This window comes from Sander lucioperca, chromosome 7 (assembly GCF_008315115.2).
Source record: "Sander lucioperca isolate FBNREF2018 chromosome 7, SLUC_FBN_1.2, whole genome shotgun sequence".
NCBI classification, from domain to species: domain Eukaryota; kingdom Metazoa; phylum Chordata; class Actinopteri; order Perciformes; family Percidae; genus Sander; species Sander lucioperca.
The window spans coordinates 1,008,955-1,036,056 of NC_050179.1; the positions used below are offsets into that span (position 1 = coordinate 1,008,955).

Below are 27,102 nucleotides of genomic sequence, written 5' to 3' on the forward strand. Positions count from 1 at the left end.
GAGTTTCTTCAGCCAAGCATGCAGGGATACCACATACTGCACAAAAACCAGATATAGAACGGCAAATTGCATTTTTAATGCTCAAGCTAGCGTGTTGTTGTGTTGAGGGGAATGGAAATGAATATAGGTGCGCTTAAAATAGTAAACCTGTTTAAATCGGCCTGAGCCTTTTTCCTTTTTGCCAAGGCCGTTCTCAGTTACCCAGGATGTTTATAAATGGTTGGCTCGCTAAACTAATTTAACTCTTTTTCTTATTAAAACAATAACGTTTTAGTGCATAGTGTTGAAAGCTGCACTGAGCAACTTTGCACACTGTTGGCTGCAAATGGCAGTCACTGCCACTGTTGAGAAACCTGACCCTGAAAAGTGGAAAACATATGTTACATAATTTCAATAAAACTGCACATGGCTCACTTGTGGTTATTAATGATACAGTCTGTGATTCAAAAGATCTAATGATAATGATTCCAACTTTCTTGGCTGCGGTTTAAAATAGATTTTTACTTTTTTTAATGAAGAGGGTAGTGACTTTGGGTAAACTGATCAGTGCATTTTTTTCCACAAAATGCTTCCTAGGACAGCTTTGAGTTTAGGCTAGTTGAGTAAAACATATAGAATGTAATATACTTGTTTTTCACATTGATTTGAGACACAAATATCTATCTTTTAAAGGACAAATCCGGCGCAAAATGAACCTAGGGGTTAATAACACGTGAACCGAGTCGACTGTTCTCTGCGATATGTTTTCATGCTAATCGAATGTGACCAGTTTTAGCGCAAACCGCTAATTAGCTTATAAAGCTAGTCATCAGGGCACGGGTAAAGTAAAAAGAAATCGCTATTTCTATACCACTAACACGGCTCAAAATAGCACCACACTTCCACGGTAGCATAATGAGGGTCCCTACATGTAAACTGAAGCATTGAGAACTTTGTAAGTGTCAGACAGTTTATTAAAAAAGTTTATAAAGACAGCACCGTTCATGTATACATGCAGGCGCCATCTTGGGAAAACAGTCATGACCAGTCGAACGACGAATGCCGTGCAACCAGTAACCAGTAACATAGCTCAAGCATGGCATTCGTCGTTCGACTGGTCATGACTGTTTTCCCAAGATGGCGCCCGCATGTATACATGAACGGTACTGTCTTTATAAACTATATTTTTAATAAACTGTCTGTACACTTACAAAGTCTCCTTTAAACTCACATCATCATGTAGTTTAACTTTGTGCCACAAGAGCAGGGTGCGAACTACGGGGGAGCTAGGGGGAGCAAGTGGGGGAGCCCTTAATAAGACATGGGCTCCCCTAAAAACGTGAAAAATGTGAAATGTTGGGGGGTCTCTAAAAATGTGATCATCGTGGATTATTATGTGTAAAATTGCAAAAATATTCATTCATGTATGACGGCGATTTAAACCTAATTCACTTCAATAAAGATAACATGCTATTCTTGTCATGAGCATCAAGGCGTGGCGGCGCCGCAGTGCAAATTCAACTCATGTTTAATACATGTTAACTCAAAGATTTGTAGAAAAAAATATAAATGTTCGAGGCCATTAATCGGTGTGCAAAGTCCTTTGCAGTTAGCATCATATAGCCATGGCAAAAATAAAACAAGGCAGTTTAATTCATTTTGGTTTTACTAAGAAATTGTGCAGCGATGACGTTAAAAGCACGACCGATTAACCTGCTGCAAGCCCTTTTAGCACACCTCCTGCCGGGGTGACAACGCGAGAAGAAGCTAAAGAAATAATGTCCTCTCTGGCTGAAGATGGTGGTGGCAACAGCTCGTCAGAGGCCGGTCGATCCTAACCCCTCTTGCTCCTCTCTCCTGTTAAATTGGAACAGCCAGCAGTGGAGAGACTGGAAGAGCCGATATACATGGCTATTTGTTAAGGATGGAAGCTTGGGGTGCATCGCTTAGGCCTAATTGAATGGAGGAATTATGGTATTCTTCGGTAGCCTGACTAACTTAAACCGTTGTTCATGTGAAATCTCAAAGACAGCCTGATGCTTTGTTTATAGACTATTTGTGGGTGGCTCTGTTTGACCTATCAATTCCTGTCGATAAAGTATAATAGTATATAATATAATATAATATAATAATATAATACTATGTATAGTGCATACACTTGTAGCTGTTATATATCTTTATAAGTCATTGTAAGTCGCAAGCGCAAGCTGTAGCAATGTTTGTTATCCCACGTGGTGGACGAGACTGTCCCCAACAGGGCTAAGTTACCTAGCTAGCAGCTAACCGAGAAAGAGTAAGCAAAGTGGTGTTACGTTACAGACGCTGAGAGAAAATGGTTGAAGTTTAATTTTGTAGTGCTAACAAATTGAAAAAACATGGCAGACATTTTGACTTGTTATATTACGAAAAGCACAGTGGTAATTAAAAATATTGAAGTTCCCCAGTAAGCCATGCCAGTTAGCAAGCATGTATAATGCAGGGCCTGTAACTGGAATATATATGAATGCAGCCAACGTTAATGTTATTAATTACACCTGTGCTTGTCCTGCTATGGCACGTCAACATTTTGTGAAAAGGCCTATTGCCTACAGCTGATAGAATCTGCCAGGAATGGCTATTATTTTTGCTCAGTTTAATTGTTGCTAAAATTGAGAATTCTGGTTAGATTTCCATCTTTTTTCTATTGAAGGAGACGTAAAGCATGATTTAAACTGCTTTGACCAAACATTGACTTGAGGAAAATAACACTTAAATGAACATGAAGGTAAGCTTAAGACTACACTTAATCTGATGAAGATTGTAACCTTACATCGCAACGTTAGTCACTATTATGCACCTTAAAAAAAAAAAAAAAAAAAAAAAAAAAATATATATATATGGCGATTCTTTTTTACTTTACACTGTTTTGTCCTGCCCTGGTTGCACCGGATTGCTGTGGATTGCAGAAGCGCAGAGAACCCTCTCTTTTTCACTTGTACACTTAATCTGACTTTGACTTAATCTTTTGTTTAATTAGACAGAATTATGTGCATAGCTTTAGAGAATGTGTTTTTTTACCACTCCCATAGATCCAATAAATTCCCTGGAAAGGAAATGGTAGCGCTTTATTTAATGAATTAACTTTATCGGTTATCAGGCAAATGCAGCAGATACAGATAATCGGCAAACTGCCAAAAAACGGCCCGATAATCGGCCAGTGCCGATGATTGGTCTATCCCTAATAAATATTCACTTGAGTTTAAATGAAATTCCATTTAAGAAACTCAATACGTCTAACTACGGTGGAAATAATTAGTTGATGGAAAATATTTGCAACTGTGTCGAGTGTTTAAGCCATTTTTCAAGCAAAATCCTCAAACTATGCTTCTTAATAGTAAGAATGTTCTGATTTTCTTTGTCGTATGTGGGGGTAATCTGAATATTTGGGTTCTTGACATACTGTATAAATCCATGAAAAATGTCATTGTGTGATTGGAAAAGGCTAGAGTTACACATCCCTGTAGGACGTTGGTGTTGCTGACAGGCGGTAAAGCACACCGGACATTGTTGTTCTTCCAGTCCTGGCCCACAAACTGCTTGGCATTTGTTGAAATGGTGCAGTCTGCTTGACCCATGAACCTCTCCCCTCGATCTCTTTTTGCCTTTTCTCCAAACACCACTGGAGGGCGGTAACAGGGGACCTCTCTGCCCCTGCTCTGAGCCTGTTTGAAGCATGCACTCACATATTTTGAGAGATCCTGTTTAACATGCAAATCAGATGGACCCACAGCTTGCATGTTGAATAGACTGGCTTATACTCAGCTCACTCAAAGCAGTTTTCAAGTTTACGACTGGGGCTACAAATGGGACACCAGTGAACTCTGTGAATCGACTCATTGTGGTTTTGAGGACACTTGATGAAGGTTAGGTGAGATTTTAAGATCCGCATTATAATTTTCGGAGAGAAGACAAAATGGTCACGCAGGTTGGCCTGGTTTCTGCCCGAACTGTGTGAAAGTTCTGTATGGAGAGATTTAATAGACACGTTTCCACAAGTATTGTTCTTCTTTTAGACACTGTGGTCGGGAGTGATGTCCCATGTTCTGACCACACTAGTCTCCCTTTGCCAGACCATCCTCCACAGCGCTGCAGAGGAGGGTCTGGCTAGTCCACACAGCATTTCGGGATGGGAAAAAAAACGTGGCGTGGATTATTTCTTTAAACCAATCACAATTGTCATGGGCGGCGCTAAGCACCGGCAGCTGGCCCAGTGTTGCTGCAAAATAGCCTCAAAAGTTGTTTTAGTCGTGCAACAGAAAACTGAGAATGGACAGATAGTCTAGCTAGCTGTCTTGATTTACCCTGCAGAGATCTGAGGAGCAGCTAACCCTAGTCCTCATAAATCGACCGGAGTTTAGAATGCCAACACAAAGAAAGCGGAAGGTACCAGACATCTGTCTGAAAAGAGTGAAATCCGGCGGAATTTCCGGCTGCACATGTCAATCCCGGAAGTGGAACATCATGGATATGGACTAGACCACACTGACTAAACTCTGAGCTCTCTGACAAAGTTCTCAGCTGTGGGAGTGCTGCTGGTCCAAGTTCTGACTGATAGAGCCAATGTTGGATGAGATCTTGTTAGTGTTTCAGTGCAGCACACAGAGCAATACTGCATGTTGTAACTTTAACATAGTCCTTGCATAGGGTTACTTAGGTTTCTTCAGATGATGTATAGTAGTTGTAAACAGCCTAATATAGCACTCCGAAGAATCCAGACTGACTGCTGCTGTCTCTGTTTGAGTTTTTGGGGAGTGCCCATAAGCATGAAATTGGCTCCATGGCAGGCAGGCAGGCCTGTCTAATTGTAAATCGGAGGTATTCGATTTCCATTATAACTGTTAACTAACCTGAGAAGAGATAACAATTACAGGAAAGTGTGCAGTAATTTGTTTGTTTTTTAACAGGATGAGTGTCACACATAATAATCCCCTCTTTAATGTTTCTCTCCATCCCTCAGAGTTTCCATGCTAATCATGTACATGGACAATTAATGAGTTCATACAAATAGACTTTTATTTCTTGTGTTTCAAAGACAAATCCAACTTTGGCAGGGCAATTTGTGTAGTTTGACATAGCAATTTCTCCTGACTAATTATTAAATTGTTTATATAAGTGGATGTATGATGTTTACAGATGTTTTATCTGTGCTCTGTTTTATAATCATAATCTAACAACTCCTATAAACAATCCAAGGACATAACTGGTGTCATGAAAGACGCAGCACTGTGCTGAATCACATCCAGTTTTTGCACAATAGTTCCCCTGTCAAACCCCGTTTCCACTGCTGACCGAGATTTGTTTTGATGATTTGGTTTGTGGTAGAGTCGGGCTGCTGTTGGCGTCACAGGCCTGATTGAAGGATGTGGTTGAGGCATAACACTGAGACACAGGCTTGTTAGTGTGAGTTTTTTTTAACAGCTCCCCTGTCCCTCATGGCAATCAGTGCGTCGTGATAGTTCCTTCAGGAGGACTTGACTTAAGACTTGGCTCCTCCTGACTCAGGGTAACTGTTCATGTCCTGTGAAACCAATAGCAGGACTGGTGTGTATACATATTCAACTTTTACTGCCTCACCATTTAATATGCATGCAATGCCATTTGGCTGCTTCATAGGCTCATGCATTCATCGTTATGTGTTTTATAGGTCTGTGTGTGTCCATCACACATTAAGTCAAGATGTGTTTTGAGCTCTGAGGCATCAGTTCCAGTCAATCTGATGATCTCAGCAATTATATTGTCTTATGCTTTTACTGGTTTTCAATTAAAAATGGCAAAATCCATATGACATTTCAAATTATTTCACTTATACCAAGCCTATAAAATCTTTCAGAGGTCTTGCATGTCCAAGAAAATCCTAAATCAACGAAACTAAAGAAACAGATACTGCATTTAAGTTTATCTTTAGTACTTTTTTTTTTTTTAAACAATGTACTTTTGCTTTATACCCAGTTACTATCCGTGGTGATCTTCCTATAGGCTATGTACTGTATATCAGTCAGGTTTTAGCCTGGACAGCTTTTGCAACAAAATGCAGCTGCTGTTTATTAACTTTTTCCAAAAGAATGTTTGGATCTGTGTGTTTTTATTTTATTTTCCATATTGTTTTATTTAAACATGTTCTTCTCATTAGAGCTCAAATCTGTTTAAAATGTGAAATGGTAAATACTGGAAATGAACCCCCCAAAACATCTTAGCATGGTTGGGTGAATCTCTACAAACATTTCATAGTGAAAAATAATAGGCAGGCCAACAATTTGATATAATTCTGTTGTGCTTAATCTGAAATAGCAGCTATTATTTCATGATATTGGTGATATTAAGCATTATATAGATGACCATAATACTGACCAATAGCAATAGGGACAATTTTGTCAAAATCATCTGTTTACTCTAAAACAAATCATCAATCAATAAACACAATATTGAATTGAATTTTAATTTAATCATCATAATATTGAATTTATTGTGCACATTAAAAAAAATCGTACCCGAAAACCAGTAGGAAGAAGTATCATGCCCTTCTAGTTCTACACCTGTCCCATATTAATCTAATCAACACTCCACAACCAAATCACTATGTTCATCCCCTTAACAAACAACACAACTTCAAAATATGACTACTGTACTCTACATGGTATTGTAGTCACCCACATAATAGTTTGTGTTTGGCATTTCAGTAGATTGTTAAAGATTGCAACGAGAAAACATTGCCATTGCATTTTTTGCTTTGCTATAAAATATATACTTTGTGCATATGTGGCAAGTTTGAAAAAGAATCATTGAAATTTGAACACTATAAACTAATTTGCGGGTACATTCCCAAGTTGCTGAGTCATGAGGTCACTGAGTCATCGAGTTGTTTTTGCACTCAGACAGTAAGACGGCAGCTAATAAAAAGCTCATCAACAAAGATGCTACCCTGGTCAGACAGAAATGTGCAAAATACTCAACAAAACTCACAGTTGTATAGTTCTAGTAGTTTTCTTTTTGAAATGTCTGTTTTCCTGGTTCAACAACTGCTAATTCGTAAATAACCACTTTTCAATTTCACCCCATGCTAATTGGTCCACTTTTGTTTTGCACAATTTTTCTGAAATGAAACTACAAAAAAGTGTCAGGACATTTTTTTTCCTTAGTCATAATTCTAAAATGTAAACATGGTACCAAACATACTTGTCATTCTTGCCCCCATTTGCACTGAATCTCTAAAACAACCCAGGGGATTGATCGTATGTTACTATGCAGATGTCTAGACCAGCCAGTAAACTTTAAGAGGTGTGTTGATCAATAATAGCTGTGTGAATGTTCTCTTTGTGCTGCGCTACCTTGGTGAACAAATGTTCCTGGAGCCGGAAGGCCTTGGTAGAAACACTGTAGTGTCACAGCAGGCCAATATAATGCCGAGGGACGCACCAGTATGACGGAGGGCTTTTACATTGAGATGTTCAGATGGAGCAACCAGGTCGCTGTATTGTCGCTCTGCCTTGGGGCTGACAGGTCTGTTTCTTACAGAGGTCATGAGTGGCTTCAGGCATCTATTAGGTATTTCCTGTTCAAAGGCCTGACCTGCTCTTACCCCATATTGTGATTCTTCCCCCTCCCTCGCATACCCATGGTTGTATTATACAAGCGGAGTGTAAAGCCGCTGCAGCATGCCATCCAAAAGGCCATATGTTCTGAGATGCAAATGCAGTTGCTAAAGTTAGTAATCGTATTTCTCTGGTTGCACTCTGGGCATCACGATCAATTATTTACGGCAAGAAAGTTCCCAGTAATTGATGTAAGTTGTATGCCGGTCGTGCGACTGCTTAAAGCTGCCAAATCCTTTCAGTGATTGATCACCGCCACATTTGTGTTGGTGTTCATCCAAAGCTGTGTGTGTCCCAGCCTCTTCTCTTGGTGTTGACTGTGTGTGTCATTAAAATGGAATACCTGGCTACTTGGAAAAAAAAAGGTCCAACTGCTGTGTGAGTATAAATCAATGTTTTGTAAATCGGAACACACACTCTGGGATTCATATTGTCGAAGAGAATGCCCTCACAAAACACAGATTTAGCAGTGTGGTCATATTGTACCTATTTCCCATTATACATTTATGGCTGTGATGCATGACATCTCATCCCCCATATACTGTAGTAGCTCTTAATGTGATCATATTTGACAATCTGATCAGGATGCCTGCCTAGGAGAATATAAATAGTTTTATCTCGCCCACTTCAGTCTTCCTGTTTGGAACGGGGACTACTCCCGAGGCTACAGAGCTGTCTGGCTCAGTCTGGCCGCACTGCAGTACTCTCTCAGTGTAAGATTTCAGTCCTAACAACGTCAAACGTGCAGGAAAGCCAGGGGGCACACAGGGATTCAGGCAAGCAAAAACAATGAACACAGTGCCTACAAAGCAGTAGCTAACAGGGGGAAAGAAGGGCAGGCAGGTGTCTCCTCCACTGATCAGTTGTGACCACAAGACCGCATTAGACAATGACCAGATTTACCTTTAAATTGTATATACTTGTAGTGTATAGTGGTTAAAAAGAAAATATCACTATTCCCTGAAACCCTGTGGTTACCGTTTTACTGTAGATGTCCCTATACCGTTTTCAGTGATCAATGTATGTGTTAGGGCTACAACGAAGGATTTCTTTCCCTTTTCGATGAATCTGCCGATTATTTTCTTGATTAATGGATTTACTTTATCTATAAAATGTTAGAAAAGCGTGAAAATGCCCATGGTGACATCCTGTTTGTCCAACCAAAGTCCAAACTCAAACATATTTAATTTACTATCAAGTAAGGCAAACAAAAAGCAGCAAATTCTCACATTAGAGAAGCTGGAATCAGAAATTGATGTTTGTGCTTTGTAAATGACTTAAAATCGAAATAGTTGCTCTCTTATTTTTCTGTCGATTGACTAAACAATCCATCGACTAATCGTAAAATAAAAATATATATACTTTGATCTGCAACGTCATGAAGATGTACAACTTTGATTGGAATAAACTACATAACTCATCATACTTTATTTTAAGTGTTAGTTCCTTTCTTACATCTGTATTCTGGTTTGGATAGAAATATGATATGATACTCTGGTTTAGGCTCTCATTTCTTTATGTAGCCTAAGTGTTGTGAAATCTTGCTGGCAGATTCCATTGTCACAGAGAAATTGAAAAATAAAAGATTGATGGGCAAAGCCTAAAAACAAGGCGGGCCTGGGATCTAGAGAAGGGAGAATAGACAGGCAAGAAGGGAGAGGCAGTACTAAGAATACACTGGAGGAGCTTCTCACGCTCTTGCTTTCATCACAAGCAGCTGAAACCTCATGGGGATATCCCTCCGACCTGCCTACTGCGCCCATTTATACTGAGAGCTAGGGATCCAACTTGCATGCAGAGTGCTATTAGTATTATGAAACCAACCCAACTTTACAAGCATCCCTATGTCAAACTCTTATGTCAAATGATCCTTGAAAATATCAGCAATAACAAGTTAAGGTGCAACTGAAAGTCAGGCATTGCTATCCAGCTGGCTGAGGCTCTTCTGATGTGTAATTATAGCAAGCTTTGACATGACTCGCAGTGAACCTTGAGATTATATGTACCGTAGCTCAGCAGACAAACTGTCAGTGTCGTTCTTAACACATCATTCATTTCAATGTGAATGAACATTTGCAGTGCACGGCCTGGGGGCAGGTTTTTCTCTTTTTTCTTGTCATTACCAGAAGTGGCTGCTTCAGATGTTTGATTTCATAGTTGTTTTCCGGTGATACTTCAATCCTTAATGCCAGATATCCAACAAGGATGACTTTTAAAAGAGAAAATTTCAGCATGCGGTGCTGTGTATTGTCGAGTATATTATTATAGTATTTCAGATCTTAGATCAATTTCCCCTCGCAGCCCCTAATGGGTCAGCTCAAAGATTCTCGATTACATGTTGTTCTCAGAGGTCTGCTGAGTACTGGCTCCAAACATATAAGAGGTGTGGTGGGGTGTAATTCCCTTCTTTTGTTCTTTGAGGAAAAGAAAACACTTCTTTTTTTTTTTTTTATCACACATGAAAGATTGAAAATGAGGAAGGGAAATGTCAGCTCCTCCTGGCCTTATTACTTGTACCCCACAATATTATAGTTTTGAAGCTACAACAGAAAATTAAAACTAATGTCTTGTTGACTGTGTTTAGCATAAGAGAGTAATAGGAAAATCCATTTGAAAGAATTATGTACCCAGCTAACATTTCCTCCTTTGTTTCAATCTTTCCCATACTGCTTTCTTTCTATAGATCCCCTCCTGCTCCCCTCTTCTTCCTCTTTATTCTATATTTTATCCTCCCATAATTCTTTCCAGTCAACTGTCTTGTAGCAGAACTAGACTGCAAAATGTCAAGTGGAGCACCTACCCTGACTTAGTGGTGGCATGCCTGCCTGACCAGAAATTCAATGAGTACTGCAAGTGGAAAGCCTGCAGAGTGTAGACACGCTCTGCACCATCAGAGGCCACCGGCTCGGGTTTTAGACTAGCAAGCCCTGCACCAGACAGCCACTCAGTCTGCTTTCTTGTGGAACTCTCTCCCACACAATGTCAGTCGCAGCACACAGGGGCCCGGGGCCTGTGGTTTAGTGTGAGACATTCTGGTCTCGTCTGTACTGTCAACCTGCAGTTTCCACAAAGACACTGAATCATGAACACAACATACCGCTACACTCATAAGTCACCTAATGTATGAAACGCTGTGGTTTACTCATCTTAGCATGTCTAAAATAGTCATCTGTAAAAATAAATCTCAGGCAGTTGGACTATTTGATGTTGTGACAGTTAGTGTGTCTAGTGGTCAGAAATGGCATCATTTGCATGCTTGGCAAGTGCTGCGGCATGGCCTATAATTTTCCTGACAGTTCAGTGCATACTGTCATCTCCAATGGCAAAGATTTGTCCAGATGCTACATTAATAGCTCTGCCTGATGAGAAAGGCGGCCGTGCATAGTCACCTGGCTTTGTGCGTCATTCATTTTAGCATTGTGTTCAACAGACATGTTTTTAATATCCATATCAACCACTGACTGACGGTTGTTTTTGGGTTTGTGTTGAACCGCATTCACTCTTCCACTCTGGTGCTCTGTCGTTCACAAGCTCACGTAACTGTATATAACTGTCACGTAGCTCTGTCATTCTCCAAACATCTACCTTTTAACAGCCTACTTTTCAGCTTTTTACGCTCTGGGATTTTTACAATTAGCAGCTGATTATATCTGAGGAGTCGTTCTCAGTCCCTGTTTTTCTTCCTCTGTTTGACAGGCTGTCACAGACGAGTCGGAGAGCCCACTGCCTCTGTTTCCGACCACATCTGAGCCGGTGAGAAATTACGCCACTTTCCACTCCGCTTGGTTTGTAGTCCCAGCCTCGGGATGGCCTAATTCTGTCTTTACCCTATCAAGCTGCAATCACTGCTAAGTGACTGTTTGTTTGCAAACGATTACTCTCAAGTGAGGTTGATGAACCTTTTTCCTTTGGGTCACTTTGTTTTAGTTTTTGAGAAACAAGAGTGGATGTGCTCATGTATAAGGTTGAAGTCAGGAAACTCAGGAAATGAAGATGTATTAAAGAATAAGATAGAATGGGCCAAGTCATACAGTTTTGGTCCTGACCTCTATAGTGGGTAGTTCCCAGTTTGCTCAAGGGTGTTGTAATAGAAAAGACAATGGACCTTCCAGGAAACACGCTCCTGGGACTAAATCACAGATTGTTCAGGGCTGACTTGCTGCTCTGGTATGGGTCTGCTTCCTGACCAACTACCTCCAAACCTTTGGGTGGGTGACTACAGGAAATAGCCCCTTATGCATACACACACACACACACACACACACACACACACACACACACACACACACACACACACACACAAGCCCTGTGCCTTAAATCTTAAGGACATAACCTGCATGACCTGCAGCGTTGCCTGGACCAGTAATTGGGTATAGGCATAAATTATTTTGAACCATAAGGGCTGCAGACACACATGGAAAAGCAGCCAGAATTTTCTCACCATATGTGGTCACTAAGGTAGCTAAGGGTCAGCAAGAATAGTAAGTGCCAGACATTATTTGCCTCATACTTTTAAGTTTGCATCTTAAAATGCCTTTTTGCTGTCATATCTGTCGAAGTTATGTCAAACATACCTTGCTATTGTTCCTGTTTTTATATGTTCCTGCTTACTACACATGATAAATCTGTTCACACTGTGACACAAGAGTGGCTCTGCATCGCATATATCTCAGTATGCTAATTCATGTGTCAACGTTTGTGGAGTAAGTGACATTGCACGTAGCATACTGCCTGTTATTTCTAAATGCCACAACTTTTTGAGTAACCGACCACTGTTGGACTGCTTGTATCTGAATATCTGTTTTTTATATACTGTGCAGTCATGTCATACTATTAAGCTGTCTGGCCAATGGTGTTTGATCTGTGCACTTTACCTCCAAGCTATATTGTGCTCGCAGAGACACATACTTGAGTAGGTTTGTAAGCACACATCAGCAATACAGATACAGAAAGCTGCAGGAAAGTGTTTTGATTGAGCCCAGCAGCAGTAGTTTTGTGTGTTATCTTCACATTGATCTGACCCTGAACTTAAGCTTAGACAGCCTCTGGATAAAAAACTTGTAAGGAATAACAGCGGCCATTGAGTGGCTCGTGTCTTAACTCGCGGAGCTGGGAGATATGTATCTCTTACAATAGCATTTACTTAATTCCATGGCAAGTGGTAACACTGTGTGAAACCTAATATTAGAAAGACCTCAATATAATACATTCCAATACAACAATTCCACAAAATACATTGTTGACATAAACACAACTAAAGTAGTCATTGAACATTTCAATATGAAGTGTACTTTCTGGTAACTCGGAGCAGATTTACACTGAAAATATGAATGCTAAAGAGGGGGAGTGACATTAGCTGCTCCCCTCTGTCATGTTGCGATCCTGAGGTGTGCTAACATGAATAAGGCAGCACTCTGGATCATGACTATCCATGTAAAACAGGCACCAGGTGCCAACCAGAACAGAGTGTGAAAGCGGGCTGCTGCTTTACATTTTGGGTCACACTGTTCAGGACAGAGTACCCAGTCAGCAGTAAGCAGTGGTGAAGCCTCTAAGGGTGCTTTGCTCCAAAAACTCTGTGTTCCTTAAATGTTCAGAGCTCAGGTCAAACACTTTAAATATAATGAGGCGCAACGGCTTTACTTGGTCGGTAATGTTAGTGGATTGTGCAGTGTGGCAGCGACCTCTGGCAGGCATTGTGGGTTCTGCAGTCAGAAGCATGACATCTACTAATGCCCAGATGTATTTAAAAACAAATAGTGGCATAGTTGCAGAAGTGTTGAGCAGATTTTAGCTGAATAAGAGGCATAAAGACGACTCACATCAACCGTTCACAATGCAGAGCAAAAGCTTCACAGCTGAAACTGTACAATGTTGCTCTTTTTTTATTTCAATTCAATGGCAGTAACATCTGGGTCATCAGTTAGCTCCGAGTAATAAAGGAGGTCATCCATGGAGACTTGCTGGTCTGGACAGGCTTTTGCTGGAGGGGAAAAAAGGGACATTAATAGCCCACGTTGTCTCTATAAATCCCTGTGTGGCAGGGTAGATGCTCAGCCACAGGAGAAGCCTGTTTTTTTTCACGCTTATTCACTTTGCTTTTTAAATTCTGCTCTCCATTTTCTCCTGTAGAGAGGTCCAACAAGGACAAGAGTTAATAGTCTGGTCTTTACATTCAGGCTGACTTTCTGTCACTCTGCTGTTTAGATTGCTTCACTTTTCTCAATGACAGATAATCCTTTGATCTCATTCTGTCAATTTACTGAAACTATTCCTGATACTTAAACTGCAATCACATTTTTTCCTTCAATGGTGTATGTGTGCGCACAGGTGTTTATACTGCCAGCTGGTGTGATAGTGTGTTCCTTTATGTAAAAGTGTCCTTTTGCTTCTGCTCTGCTTGCAGCTCAGGTTTCACTTTAAACCACTGACAAGTGAGACTTTGAACACACGTTATTCCAGAGTTGGCTACTGATAATATTGGCTCAGAAAAATAGGATGGAATTTGTGAAAATTTAGCTTGTGGTCATGGCAGTAGCCTATGTATTACTGACAAGTGGCTGCTTCACCTAGTTCTCGAGAGGTTTTTCTGTTTGTACATCAATTCGCAATGACTGATTACATCTAGGGATGCACCGATAACCATTTTTTTTCAGACCAAGTACAAGTACTAACAATTGGATACACGCTGATACCGAGTACTGAGTACCAATACTAGTACTTTATAATCCCGCTGGGGTCCTGACGGTGTTTTCAGACACACAGATGATTTTGGTCTGCTCTGATATTGTTGTCAATTAGAACAAAGCAGTGTTTTCAAAGTACCATGCCTTTTTTTCTATTCAAAGTGAGAAAGTGCAGCTGAACCTTTTTAAAGAACAGTTTACACCGATTATAACTGAGCTAAAGGCAGCTGGCCTGAGCTCTCTCGCCATAGTGGTGTGAAAGTGTGGTCACTAAGGTAGCTAAGTGTCAGCAAGAATAGTAAGTGCCAGACATTATTTGCCTCATACTTTAAGTTTGCATCTTAAAATGCCTTTTTGCTGTCATATCTGTCAAAGTTATGTCAAACATACCTTGCTATTATTCATTGTTTTTATATGTTCCTGCTTACTACACATGATTATGCTGTTCACACTGTGACACAACAGTGTCTCTGCATCGCATATATCTCAGTATGCTAATTCATGTGTCAGGCCTACTGCCTGTTATTTCTAACTGCCACAACTTTTTGAGTAACCGACCACTGTTGGACTGCTTGGACTGGCTCGTGTCTTAACTCGCGGAGCTGGGAGATATGTACCTCTTACAATAGCATTTATTTAATTCCATGGTAAGTGGTAACACTGTGTGACAAAGACCTCAATATAATATAATCCAGTACAACAATTCCACAAAATACATTGTTGACATAAACACAGACAGACACAAACACAGCAGTGTTTTCAAAGTACCATGCCTTTTTTTTCTATTCAAAGTGAGAAAGTGCAGCTGAACCTTTTTGAAGAACAGTTTACACCAATTATAACTGAGCTAAAGGCAGCTGGCCTGAGCTCTCTCGCCATAGTGGTGTGAAAGTTCATAACTGCTGGCTTCCATTTGTTTGGTTTAGTTTTATCTAACATGAGCTGAGTGTCTGTGACGAGGATGTTTTCTGGCTTTCAGTTTGAGGAGAAAGAAATGAAAAGTGTTGAGGGGTGTCAGGCAACACCACTCAGTGCACAGTAAACCCTGAGAGAGGAAAGGGGGAGCGGGTGAAAGGGGAGGATGAAGGAAGCGTAGGTTGAAGGAGAGGGAAAAGGGCACTTTATTTCACAGCCCCAGTTATGTTCTTTCTGTAAAAACATAAAGGCTTCGCTTCACTGCGCTTCACAGCACGGCTCCCCAGCCCCTGCATTTGATGGCTGTGCTCACAACACACAACACTCTCGTGTTGGCAGGGTCAAATGGGTTCAAAGAGGATCCTGGCCTTTAATCAACCTATAAGGGGAAGTGCAAAATGTGGGCTTTTGGCCTTTTATAAAAAGGTGTTTTTTTGTTTTGTTGTACAAAACCTGCATATCTATATCACACTGCCTGTTTGTGATATTAGAGTTTGATCTTTGAATGTCCTTTAAAATGTATATGTTTGGATCCGCCATGGTTCAATGTCAAAGGTGTTACTGGGATTTTAAAGTGCTTGTCAAAGGTAATTGTTTAAGTAGTTCATTGTTGTGTTGAACTACTAACATGAATATTTTTGGCCTGCAGAAGCTGATACGCATTGAGCATGTCGACCTTGAACGGAAGGTTGTATCTTTATTTTCATTTTTATAAATTAGGCACATTTCAATGTCTCTCTTGTGCTGTTTATCATTACATTTTGTTTATGTAATGATAAACAAGCCAGCCCACTTCTTTTACTAGACTATGGCTGCTTTGACGACATCGAGAGCATCAAACTGGGCCAACGCAAGATTTCTTTAGCTTTTAGCTTTTTAGCTTTTCCTAATTTTAAAAATTTGCTTGCATACCTTCCTTCCTTCCTTTCTTCCTTTGAAATAGTTACAGTGGCTCTCTACCAGCAACTCCAGATGATTATATCATATTATATCATATATGTAGGTTATAATTCCATATCTTCAAGTGTGCCTAATGAGCTCTTACAATGGACACAGATGAGCAGACGTTGATCTCCCACAACTTCTCCGGCTAATGTTGGTCTTCAAAATCAAATGACTTATCTTTCCCTTCCTCTGCAGCAGAAATGCTTTGCCCTTGAAGTGCCCTCAGCTGCTTTGACTCCACTTAGGAAGACTGTTTGTGGTTATGTGTTTCAAAAAACATTTAGGGGTTTAGATTAAAGACCTAAAGCAGGAGCAATACATTATAAAATGTACAAAGATAAATAAGATGCATTAAAATGGATAAAGTTTATCGTGGTAAACGACGTCTCCGCTTGTAGATAGTGCTGAACTTTACTTTAGAGTCTCTAAAACGTTTTTCAAAAATGTGTTATGGCATGCATGAACTCACTGCAGCACCAGCTATAGCCCACATTGTAATGACTGGGCTTCATTCATTCTCTGTTGAATCAACTGAGCTAAATGGGGTAGCTCATCCAAACTTTTCTCTCGCTGCTTGTGTGCCAGTTGTGGTTGTTCAACATTTAGGCCCGGTCTCTTGTGAGGACCGGGATAGCATATAAATCCCCCAGAGTCACTGATGAGTGACGTTTTAGTGGCTAGTGGAGAGCTTTTTAACAATGCCTATGAGCATTTCTCTCCCACTCTGTGTCTCTGTGGTAGAGAGAGAGAGGTTTAATATGCATGCAGACTGTGTCACAGAGCCTCCTGCATACTGCCTGTCACTTATTGTGAGATTTTGCTAACCATGACCTAATGGCTCTACTCTCTAGCACCATGTGTCTCTCCCATTCATGTTAAAGCCCCTACCCTGTCAAATGCATACCGTAACATGGTATAACAGCAGAAGAGGCATCGATTGTTGCTGCATTTTGAGAGAGAGAGAGAGAGAGAGACTCATAATCAAAGTACAGCATATGTTGCTGTAAGGCTTCACAGGCAAATAGGGAAACTGCCATATGCCAGTCCTGTAACAGTCCAACAGTCCTACTTAAATCACATATGAATGCTGAAGAAGCAAGTATCTTTAATCAGGGACATGGATAGTCATGCAGGAAGTTACTGCTCTGAATCATCCGACAAATAATCACCATAACTTTGCCTCAAAGCAGCTCTCCCATTCTAACATAATTATGCCCTCATTTTCTTGCAGTAATAGAGCTACAAGCTGAGTCGGGGAGACAGCCCTTCAACCAGAGTGCCATATCTTATCACATATTCTGTGGGCCGATCTAAATAGTAGTAGATAGACCCTTCTAATAATCATATATCTTCATATCTTCAGCAGAGAGAAATACGGTATAATGCACACACTGTATTGTGTTGTTAGTATGTGTTGAGGGTAGATCAGTGTTGAGACATGAATTAGTTCCTTTGATGAGAATTGATTACTTTAATATTCCATGTTAGCATAGTATGTTGAAGGAAGAACGGCACTGATGAACATGTTTCCTTGCAGTGTGCGCCATCTAGTGAATTTTGAGCGATATAACATGATTTTTTTTTAACAACGAATAGACTCTGCTACTGCTTTTCAGTGTGCGTCTTTCACATGATTACTTTTGAAACATCCTGCTATACTGCTGATGAAATACGCAGTAGCACTGCACTAAGATACAGGCATGATTGGAAAGACAAAACAGCTTGCAGAGTTAAATAACAAATATCTTACGAAACGATTATCGATTGAAGACGTAATCCAACCCTCAGGGCTCTTAAGTTGTTGTGTAAAAATATCTAGTAATGCACTCCGCATCAAACCTCTAACTTCATTACAGAACTCCAAGGAAAGGTCACACTTTCTGATCATCCCACTGAATAGAGAAGTTCTTTCATGGTTTTGTTGTAGGTGTAACCCGCAAAATCAATAGTGTTCAAATCGACATTTTCAAAAGGTATATTTGAAAAGAGACCAAAAGGAGGAAGGAGAGAGAAAATAGAGATACTGGGTGGGATGGAGAGAGATAGTGAGGGAGAGAGGGATTGTTCACTAGTGGATAATTGGAAAGCAGAAAGGTTGAGACTTCAGTTCACATGGTGTTAATACAAGCTGTTCCAAGCAGGCCGGTGTCACTGACTTAAAATCAATTTTCTGATAAAATTACCTCAAGAACAAATTATCACAATCATTGCCTGCTGACATGAGCCCTGTGTTTTTTTTTACACCACTAGAGGCCAGTGTGACCTGAAGTGTGCACATGAGAGTGAGTGAAGATGTCATGTACTACTTGGATGGGTAGGAGGAGAGTTTGCAGTATGCTTTATAGTCATGCCTGCAGAATAACTGCATGGTGCAAAGCTTTGGCTGGTTTCTCCTTTTAAACTAAATATCTTTCTCTATTTTTGTTCCCCTTCTCTCGCTCTGTGTCTTTATCTCTTCCTTCCCTTCACATTTCAACCTGGTTCAACCTGTTCATGCTATTTGCATAAGCTGGCTCCAGAAATCTGTGCTTACCCCTGTGTATTGCTCAGTCAGAGTGAGGTAGCTGTTCAAAAGGAATAGCAAATGACTCCGTTGCCCTCATTGACACATGTCAGTCTATTTCAGGCTCAACAACTGACACTCTCATACATGGCCAAGTAAGAACTGATGATCTGCGTGCTGAATCGACCCCGCGACGTCAGTCTACCACTTGGTTAGGAGAGTGACTTTCAACAGGGCAGGGCACTTGATCCTCATGCCTATGACCCATCACCGAAGTGTATATTCTAGCCTCGTGTCACGCTGCTGACAACACTCCACCGATGAAGGAGACATACTGGGATATCAAACATGTGATCTGACCTGATGTGCTAGCAGTGGCATTTCTTCACCCCCAGCCTCCAGCACCTCTCTGCCCATAACAGGAGCCATTCTTCAGCCGCGTCTCCTTATTGATCCCCATTTGGCCGGGGTTCGTTCTCCCCTCGGCCCTAAGCTCGTCCACCACTGACCCCTGCTCTCAGGATGAGAGGAGCCGTAATTGGAGGGGGATCGAGGTTGAGAAGGGGGGGGATTTGAGAGGCAAGCCATAGAAGGGCTGAGAGTGAGCGAGCAAGAGTGGAGCTAAAGAGACAGAGAACGTGTACGAGAGCGATTGGGCAGCTGGGTAGAGACGAATAGCATTAACTGGACTGGAGTGCTGAATGCAAGGGGCAGGAAGGGCACTGCCAGGCGCGGAGGCCTGTGGCCGGCTTTCACATGACTATCTGTATACCGGGACGCTAGAGAGTAATAGAATCCCAACGTGATGTGCTGGGATGCTTGGGGAGGGGGGGGGAGGGAGTAAATTTAGCCACAGCCGCAGGCAGGCAGGCAGCACCGCGGGACTGGGGGGGATGTTTGCAGCTCTGGGGCCTTCTCTGGCTACCCCTCTCTGGTCCTCTCTACCCTTCTGGAAGATTCATGGAGGGCAGTGCTGCAATCACAATATGAATCACCTCCTTTCCATACCTTAGCAGGCTTAATGGCCAAATGGTGAGAAGTATCGCATTGCAATGTGATGGCAGTGGGTGTAGGGTGGGAGATAAGTAAGCCACACTTTATTTCCAGGCTCTGTTAGGGGAGCATCTGTTGGCTTGTGCGGCTATTGGATTTCAAAAGCAATAGCGCATGTCATAAACTGATGTTCTATGAAAATAATGAATATATTTGTCATGATTGATATACAGCTGTTTCCCTGATGTTTGTCATTGAGCCAGTTAGGCTACCATAAAGCTTTGTTTTGATGCCAAACACGAAGAAAGATATGGTGTCTCTGAATGTCAGTGGTTTTGTCCTTAAATGCATCTGACATTCCTCCCTCTGCATAGAGTCCTATCCAAGCCATGCTCCCTCCCCCCCATCCTGCCTTCTTACAAACCATTAAGGAATATCATGTGGAGATCAAAAGAAGGCGTCATGACTTTGGAGTGTTTGTGTTCAAGTTCATGTAAATCTTTTGTCTTTGAAATGATTACCCTTTCTCTTTACAAAACTTTACAAAAGTGAGTTATTCTGATACCAAAGCGAAAAGGAAACGAATATAAAGCTATTGTTTTCATTTTTAGGAATTCTGTTTATACAGTAGCTCACTTGTTCAGGTGTGCCATGCATGCCAAAATAAAAACCTGTTGTGATTTTCTTTCTTTTTTATTTTAAAAATGTGTTGGACCAGATTAAGGTGTGTTTGTAAACATCCCATGCTATATTATAAAAGTATTCATGTTTTTTTTTTTTTGTATCTATTCAAACACCAGGAACGTTAATTAGTGCAACTCTTCAAGGGAGTCAAAGCGTGTACCTCACTGATGCAGTAAACAAAAATAAAGAACTCATAATTAGCTTGGAGTGGTTGGCTCCTCACCAGTTTGTATTTTTTTATGATCATTTATCCTCTTGATTTAGCTTTAATTACTTTTTCTGAAGATCAAATAGCATCAGAGGCAATCATATTTCCCATCTGCAACAGTTCTCATCACATAGAGCTGGCATTTAAACAATCAAACATTTATCATATCTTGCTTGTTTACTCCAGCAAAAAAAAGATTTCTCAACCTATAGAACATCTGACCACAGTAAGTCATCTGAGCCAATTACCTTGGTGTTCATACTCTAAAAAGTGGAAACTGTTTCTATTTGTGGTCAATCATCCACATCGTATTCATTTTCACGAACCATTGGCAGACTGTAATGCTTGTTGTTGTTTATAATTGCAGGTTTATGGTATAGCTGTATTATCTCAGATGAGGGCTGCAGTCCTGAATAACAAATACTGCCCATCTGTGCAGTTTGTGGAAAATTATTGCACAAATGATTTAGCCATTCAACGCAGATAGAACTCAGGCCATAAAAAATAATTCAGTGTTAACCAAATGTTGTTCTCCACTTTTCTGTTGCCAAAAGAGCTGAGGATACAGACTTTTAAATGACTGGAGGTTTAGATGGAACAATGCGTGTTGTGTGAAAGAGTGGAGTGTCAACAGCATGCTTTATTTCTTTTCCTTGGTTTCTATTTGTCTTTGGCAGGGCTGGCTATTTGCTTCCTGGCCTGAATCTCTCTGAAAGCCCTGAACAATAGCTGAGCTTGTCTGTTGGCAATCTCATTTTCATTTGGAAAATGACAAATTCCTGTTAGAATGAAGTGACTTATGAATTAGTGGAAATAGTCGTATAAGATAAAGAGTAAAAGTAAACCTGGATTCCATCTGCATTTTGTAGTAATACACGGCCATGATTGTTTTTCTGGTGTGCTGTCCTGTAATCCTGATTTATAATGAACAGATGATGCAAACACTTGGCATTTTTTTTGCTTCATTAAATGTGGATTTAAGTATTCTGGGTGGGCTAAACTAAGCCCCAAATTCACAAGGAACACTTTTTTGGCAAAGAGTTGATAAGGAAACAAATTGATGGGGTTTATTACTGCTAATCTACAATATGTTCACTCACCAGTTGTCTGCTGTGTTTTTTTTTTCATCATCATGTGTCTTTAGAGGGTAGAACCAAAGTCATGCAGACACTCTTTCAAAGATGTTCCTATTATTTGGCTTTTTAATAACCACAACAAAAACACACAAACAAGTTTTTTCTCTTCAAGAAACAAATTTTTATAAAGAAAAAACAATGAATTTAATGAAAATAATGCATTACATAATTTATATTTAGTGACAGTTGCATCGTCTTCATAGAGCATATGGGGCATTTTTGGCATCTTTCAAATGGTCTGCATTATAAGCTGTGCTAATGTGGAGCATCAAACAGCAAGTATAAAACTAATGTATTCACCCATATGCAAATGTGTGGAGCAGACATGCAAATTACACAGATATAGTGGAAACATACTATTATTACTGGGAACACATTAAGTAATCAATTATTGATTCTCTGTTACCTCAGTCTTGGCAGCCCAGAGTAAATGTATTTTCTTAGTTGAATCAGGCTTTTAGCCATGAACATGGGCCTGTACTATTCAATGTTGTATCCTTTTATTCATCGGTTTCCAACAGGGAAACGGATGCATTTTTTACAGTAGTTCTTAATCTGGATTTCAAGCTTTATATGTTCCTCTTTTTATTTGATGGCTTTTTAAAACATACTCTAGGCTGTCTGTCGTGTCTATTAGGACTAATCAGCTCTCAGTACATAATGTGTTTTGATGAAAATACGAGAACATCATTGTAATATTTATAAGATGGAAATGCTTACTCTTCAGATGCGATGAAGCATCTAATTGAAAATGCTACAGAACTACAGTGTAATTTCTTTGTAGATTTCTGTAGCATGTTCTCATCAGTGAAAACTATAGTATCTTAGCACATGACTTGTACCTGACAGACAGCTCCAGTTGCTTCCATGAGGTCAGCAGTCTTAAATCCTGTTAAAGAAGCTGTGATTGCATATAGCTCATCATCAGCTGCCCTGTTCCTGCTTTTGTTCTTGCCATCACTTATTGAGGAATGAGACCAATTCTTTTAATAACTCATTGTCTAGGCGGACTCATCCAGACTGTGGATTCTGGCCTGTACAGCACTGGAGCCACAGGTGTGGTAGGCAGACGTCTCCAGCTCTCTCCATTGCCTTGCCACTCAACCCAACTGGTCAGTGCCTGGGTGGTCAGCGGTGGTCAGTCAGACTGCAGTGTTACATGGTCAGCATCTGACTTTTGAGGACTGTCCTTAAAATGTACAGAGCTTGACATTAAGCTTTTTGTTTAAGACACTTGCCCATGTTTTACTTGCCCGATATTATAATATATTAACTTAGAAAATATAGGGTGAGTATTGTTAAATTTGGACACTTTTTGAAAATTTGAATGGAACAATTTACTGAATGTTCCTAATGTCTGAGCTCCACACGATACCTTTTCTATAAACATCAACCCCCTTACTACAACATGAAAAAGAAAATGTATAAAAAGAATAATTAAACACAAAATCAATGATTCCATCTCAAACACAGTATGTCCTGAGACCACTTTTTTGCAGGCGCTACTGGCAAAATGGGACACCTTCATTGGCAAAATGGGACACCTCATATTATGATACAAAAGACAGACATTGAAGAAGATGAGCAATTTCAACATTTAATGTCTTCAAATAAGACACATATCCTAATAAAATACACAGCCAAAGTATAGCATCGCTACAACATATTTTTTCCATACTTTTCCTTGCTCTTGCTTCTCTTGCTCCTGTCTTTTCCTGTTCCCTTCTCTGTGGTTTTGGTGTTTTAAACTATTCATTTACTTATTTATTTAAAATATCTAAATATTTAATTTTTTATATTTTAGGCCTTTATTAGATAGGACAGCTTTAGACATGAAAGGGGATAGAGAGGGGGAACGACATGCAGCAAAGGGCCACAGGTCGGAATCGAACCTGCGACCGCTGCATCGAGGACTAAGCCTCTGTATATGGGCACTAGAGTGGTGTTCGGGCCGCATTTTTCTGTCCGAGCCCGGCCCGAGCCCAACAGAGCAGTAACCGAGCCCGACCCGAGCCTGACAGGCATTAAGATATTTATGTCCGAGCCCGACAGTTCAAATCTCCTTATTTTCTCATACTAATGACACATGTACGTTTGTTTGTGTGGAAAGCCCGCTTTTATTAAGCAACTGTAGGAAGACATTCGGAAATGTCAACAGATGAGCACATCATCAATAAGCTGTTTAATTTAAAATGTTCAATGTGTTAACCTTTCCTGCTTTCTTCGTTTTCCAACCGTGATCAGAAAACCAAGGGAGACTCGTTACCTCTCTGAATTGAAACGCTTCTTCGCTTACCAGTAGTTCCAGCAAGCTAGCTGACATATTTAGAGAAATTATACTTGATCTAGTTTAGAAAAATTATTTATCTGATGATAGCAAGTGTTTTATGATCCTCAAAAACAGTTTTTCCCCTCTCAAAATGACAAAGAGCAGTGTCCCATTTTGACAATAATAGTGTCCACTTGTAACATAGGCAACTCGTAAAATGGGCCACTCAAAATAAGCATTTTACAAAAAGGTTAAGGGCTTTTGGAATTGATTCATTCGTAATTATTAACCATTACAAAATATAAAAGCATAACAATATTTAGGTCAAAACGCAAAGGCAGTTTTGCCTGTAAAACTCTGCTACCGCTCTGCAAAAGGCAGACCGGTGAACATCCGGGCACCCACTGCCAGCGGACTGTTCGGAAATGAATTGAACCGCTCCGGTCTGCTGTTGTTGAAGCTGCCTGTGAACATCTTAGTTTTATACATAATATATAATATAATATATATGGTGCAAACTTAAAGCACAGTGAGACAAAGTTTATGTTGTTGTGTTTTCAAAGTGTGCGGCGACCTGTGACGACTGCCCCGCTGTCATTTTCAACCAATCACACAATTTGTCCCGCCCCGGCTGTTAGCGACCCAGACTATGCACAATTCACATTGAAATCGACCCTTGTCTACCCTGATCAAACCCACCTGGCGACCTGGGTCGCGAAGCTGAGTAGATCAAGGAGGGTTACCCCATTCAAACATACAGTCGACCTGGCTACAACCCTGATTGACCCATCGGTGTGAAAGGGGTATTAGGTTAACAGTAAAGCAGTGTAGCCTATGTGTCTAGGTCTATTATTGCGAAGGGTTAGAACGGAAAGAGTGTTCTTGCTGTTGCTGGCTTTTTGTGCTCCTGGGTTTTAGCTCACTGGACGAGTCTGTCGCTGAGCAGCGGCTCTCACTCACAGGATTACTTGCCTAATCGGACAACTGTTATGAGGCATTCCAATTGCCCGAACACAGAGTTTATTGTCCCAGTCAAGCGGTCAAGCGTTAATGTCATGCCCTTTGCGAGCCCTGTTCGCAAAGCCAGCATGTAAACAGTTCGCATGTACAAATCATTGGGCAGCGGACAGTGAATTTAGCCGACAGGCAAAAGAGATCAAAACAAACCTATCTTTGTTTACAAGTTGAGCAAAATTAAATTACAGCTCAATATTGATAAGAGGGCATCAGTCTTCAGCAAACAATTTAGACATTTTGCTTTTTTGGCAAATCACATTATAGGAACGATTGATCAGCAACACAAAAATGCTACGTAACTGAAAGTAACCCAGCCAGCATTTTAAAATGTGTTGTTATTATCAAGTGTAAGCCTGTTTTACACAGGGATGAGGCTTTTCATGCAAACCTCCCTCTTAACTTGGCGCTCAATCTCTGCCTGGGTGTCAGTGCCAGACAGTGAATTTATATGCATTAAAGCTAAGCGCTCAGGTGTGGAAGAAGAGACCTGGCATTTTGCAGAGAGCAGCTTTGAGAAAGTGGGCTGTGAGTGATGAGGGATCGGCCCAACCCTGACACTTTGAGTCAGGCCTTTATTCAGTGTGTACCTTCTGTCATCATGCGGCCGCCACTACTTTCATCGCTGTCACGCACAGAATGCCATAACTCCTTTAGCAACACCCACAACAAATACAGACCAGTCCCCCTTCAAAACACAAACATGTTCTGTACCATGTGTACCTTTCCATACAATTGCCTACCATCTGGGGCCACTATTGTGTGGCATTTGAATGGATATTCATCACACCATGATTTATGCTCTGACTTCTGTACTCAATTGCCATTCAGGAGATCCTCTAATAGGTTGTTCCAGGCCAAACTCTAGACCTCTGGGAAGATTTCATGTCTTCATAAGTCATCTTTGCATTAATTTATTTTCTTCTTCTTAATAGCTCCAACAGGTTATTGGCCCAAGGCTTTATTTTACTATCACCCTAGAGAAATTGCAGGATATAAGACAGAAAGATGAAGGTGACACTTGGCTCTAAAATTAATCTTTTGAAATGAGGAACAGTCACACACACACACACACACACACACACACACACACACACACACACACACACACACACACACACACAGAGACACACACACGCCTGGTGACCAAGGATAGAGAGGTTGTCGTATGCGGTTGTAAAGCCCCTTGAGGCAAATTTGTGATTTGTGATATTGGACTATATACAAACATGAACATCTGGAGAAAGAATAGCCACCCCAGTCCCAGACATAAGGTACTGCACAGCACATAGTATCTAGATCCCCCTCAGTAGCCCCTGGTGAGCTCAGAGAGACATTTTGGTCACCAGGACACCTAAAGGACAAACAGTGGCCAGATGCCAGGGAGACGGCAAGGCGCCTAATTCATCACTACCCCTTGCTGAGCGACAGACTGGAATGATACTCACATGTAGTGTGCCGTACCCATATCTCTCTTCCTCTGTGTCTCCATCTCTCTCTCTCTCTCTCTCTCTCTCTCTCTTTCTCTCTCTCTCTCTCTCTCTTTCTCATTACATGGAATAGCTCAAAGAAGGCTAACGTGGCAATATCATAATTAGCGGGGCACATTAAAATCGGAGCCATGAAGCGTGTCATTAAAAATACACTGCTGCAAGCCACCTCCATCTTTCCAGACTCCCACATGCGAAAAGTGCTTACAGTCTCGCTGTGGATTTATCAATGCCATCTCTGCAATTTCCTATTTGTGTTTCCTCTCTCATGTCCTCCTCATGCAGGGCGATAAATAGGCAGCACTGGACTGACTTGGGCCCATCAGTCACTCTTGTCAATCCTCAAGGGATAATCGAAGCCGCACGAAACGTCCTGTCCCATCCGCAACATGATTTAGCCATAAGAAGAGAGGATCCAGACATCTCTGTTCTTCACCGTGTCTGTTAGGGCACTGATAAATAAGAACCACATAAAGGGGGGCGTTAAGAAAGAGGGCTTGAAATGTCGTCTCTGCCCAATGTTCTTATCCTGTTAGTCCTGTTGCGGACTGAGAGAGAGAGAGAGAGATTGTGTGATGATGTGTTGACGTGCTTTTCCTCAGTCACAAGGCAGCTGCAGAAGTGGATGAATCTCTCTCTAGCTCTCTGGCTG

General features: G+C 40.9%; 1 protein-coding gene across 4 annotated transcripts in view; it reads left to right on the forward strand.

The window, feature by feature from the left end:
- tspan9a (tetraspanin 9a) overlaps positions 1-27,102 on the forward strand; it is a 177,632-nt gene that overhangs the window by 11,517 nt on the left and 139,013 nt on the right. For 3 of the 4 annotated variants that reach the window (XM_036003784.1, XM_031282787.2, XM_036003783.1), the window contains one exon: positions 11,304-11,360. The exons of the other annotated variant lie outside the window; for it this stretch is intronic. The gene's annotated coding sequence lies outside the window, so the exon portion shown is untranslated. The remainder of the gene's footprint in view (positions 1-11,303; positions 11,361-27,102) is intronic. 4 annotated transcript variants of the gene reach the window in all.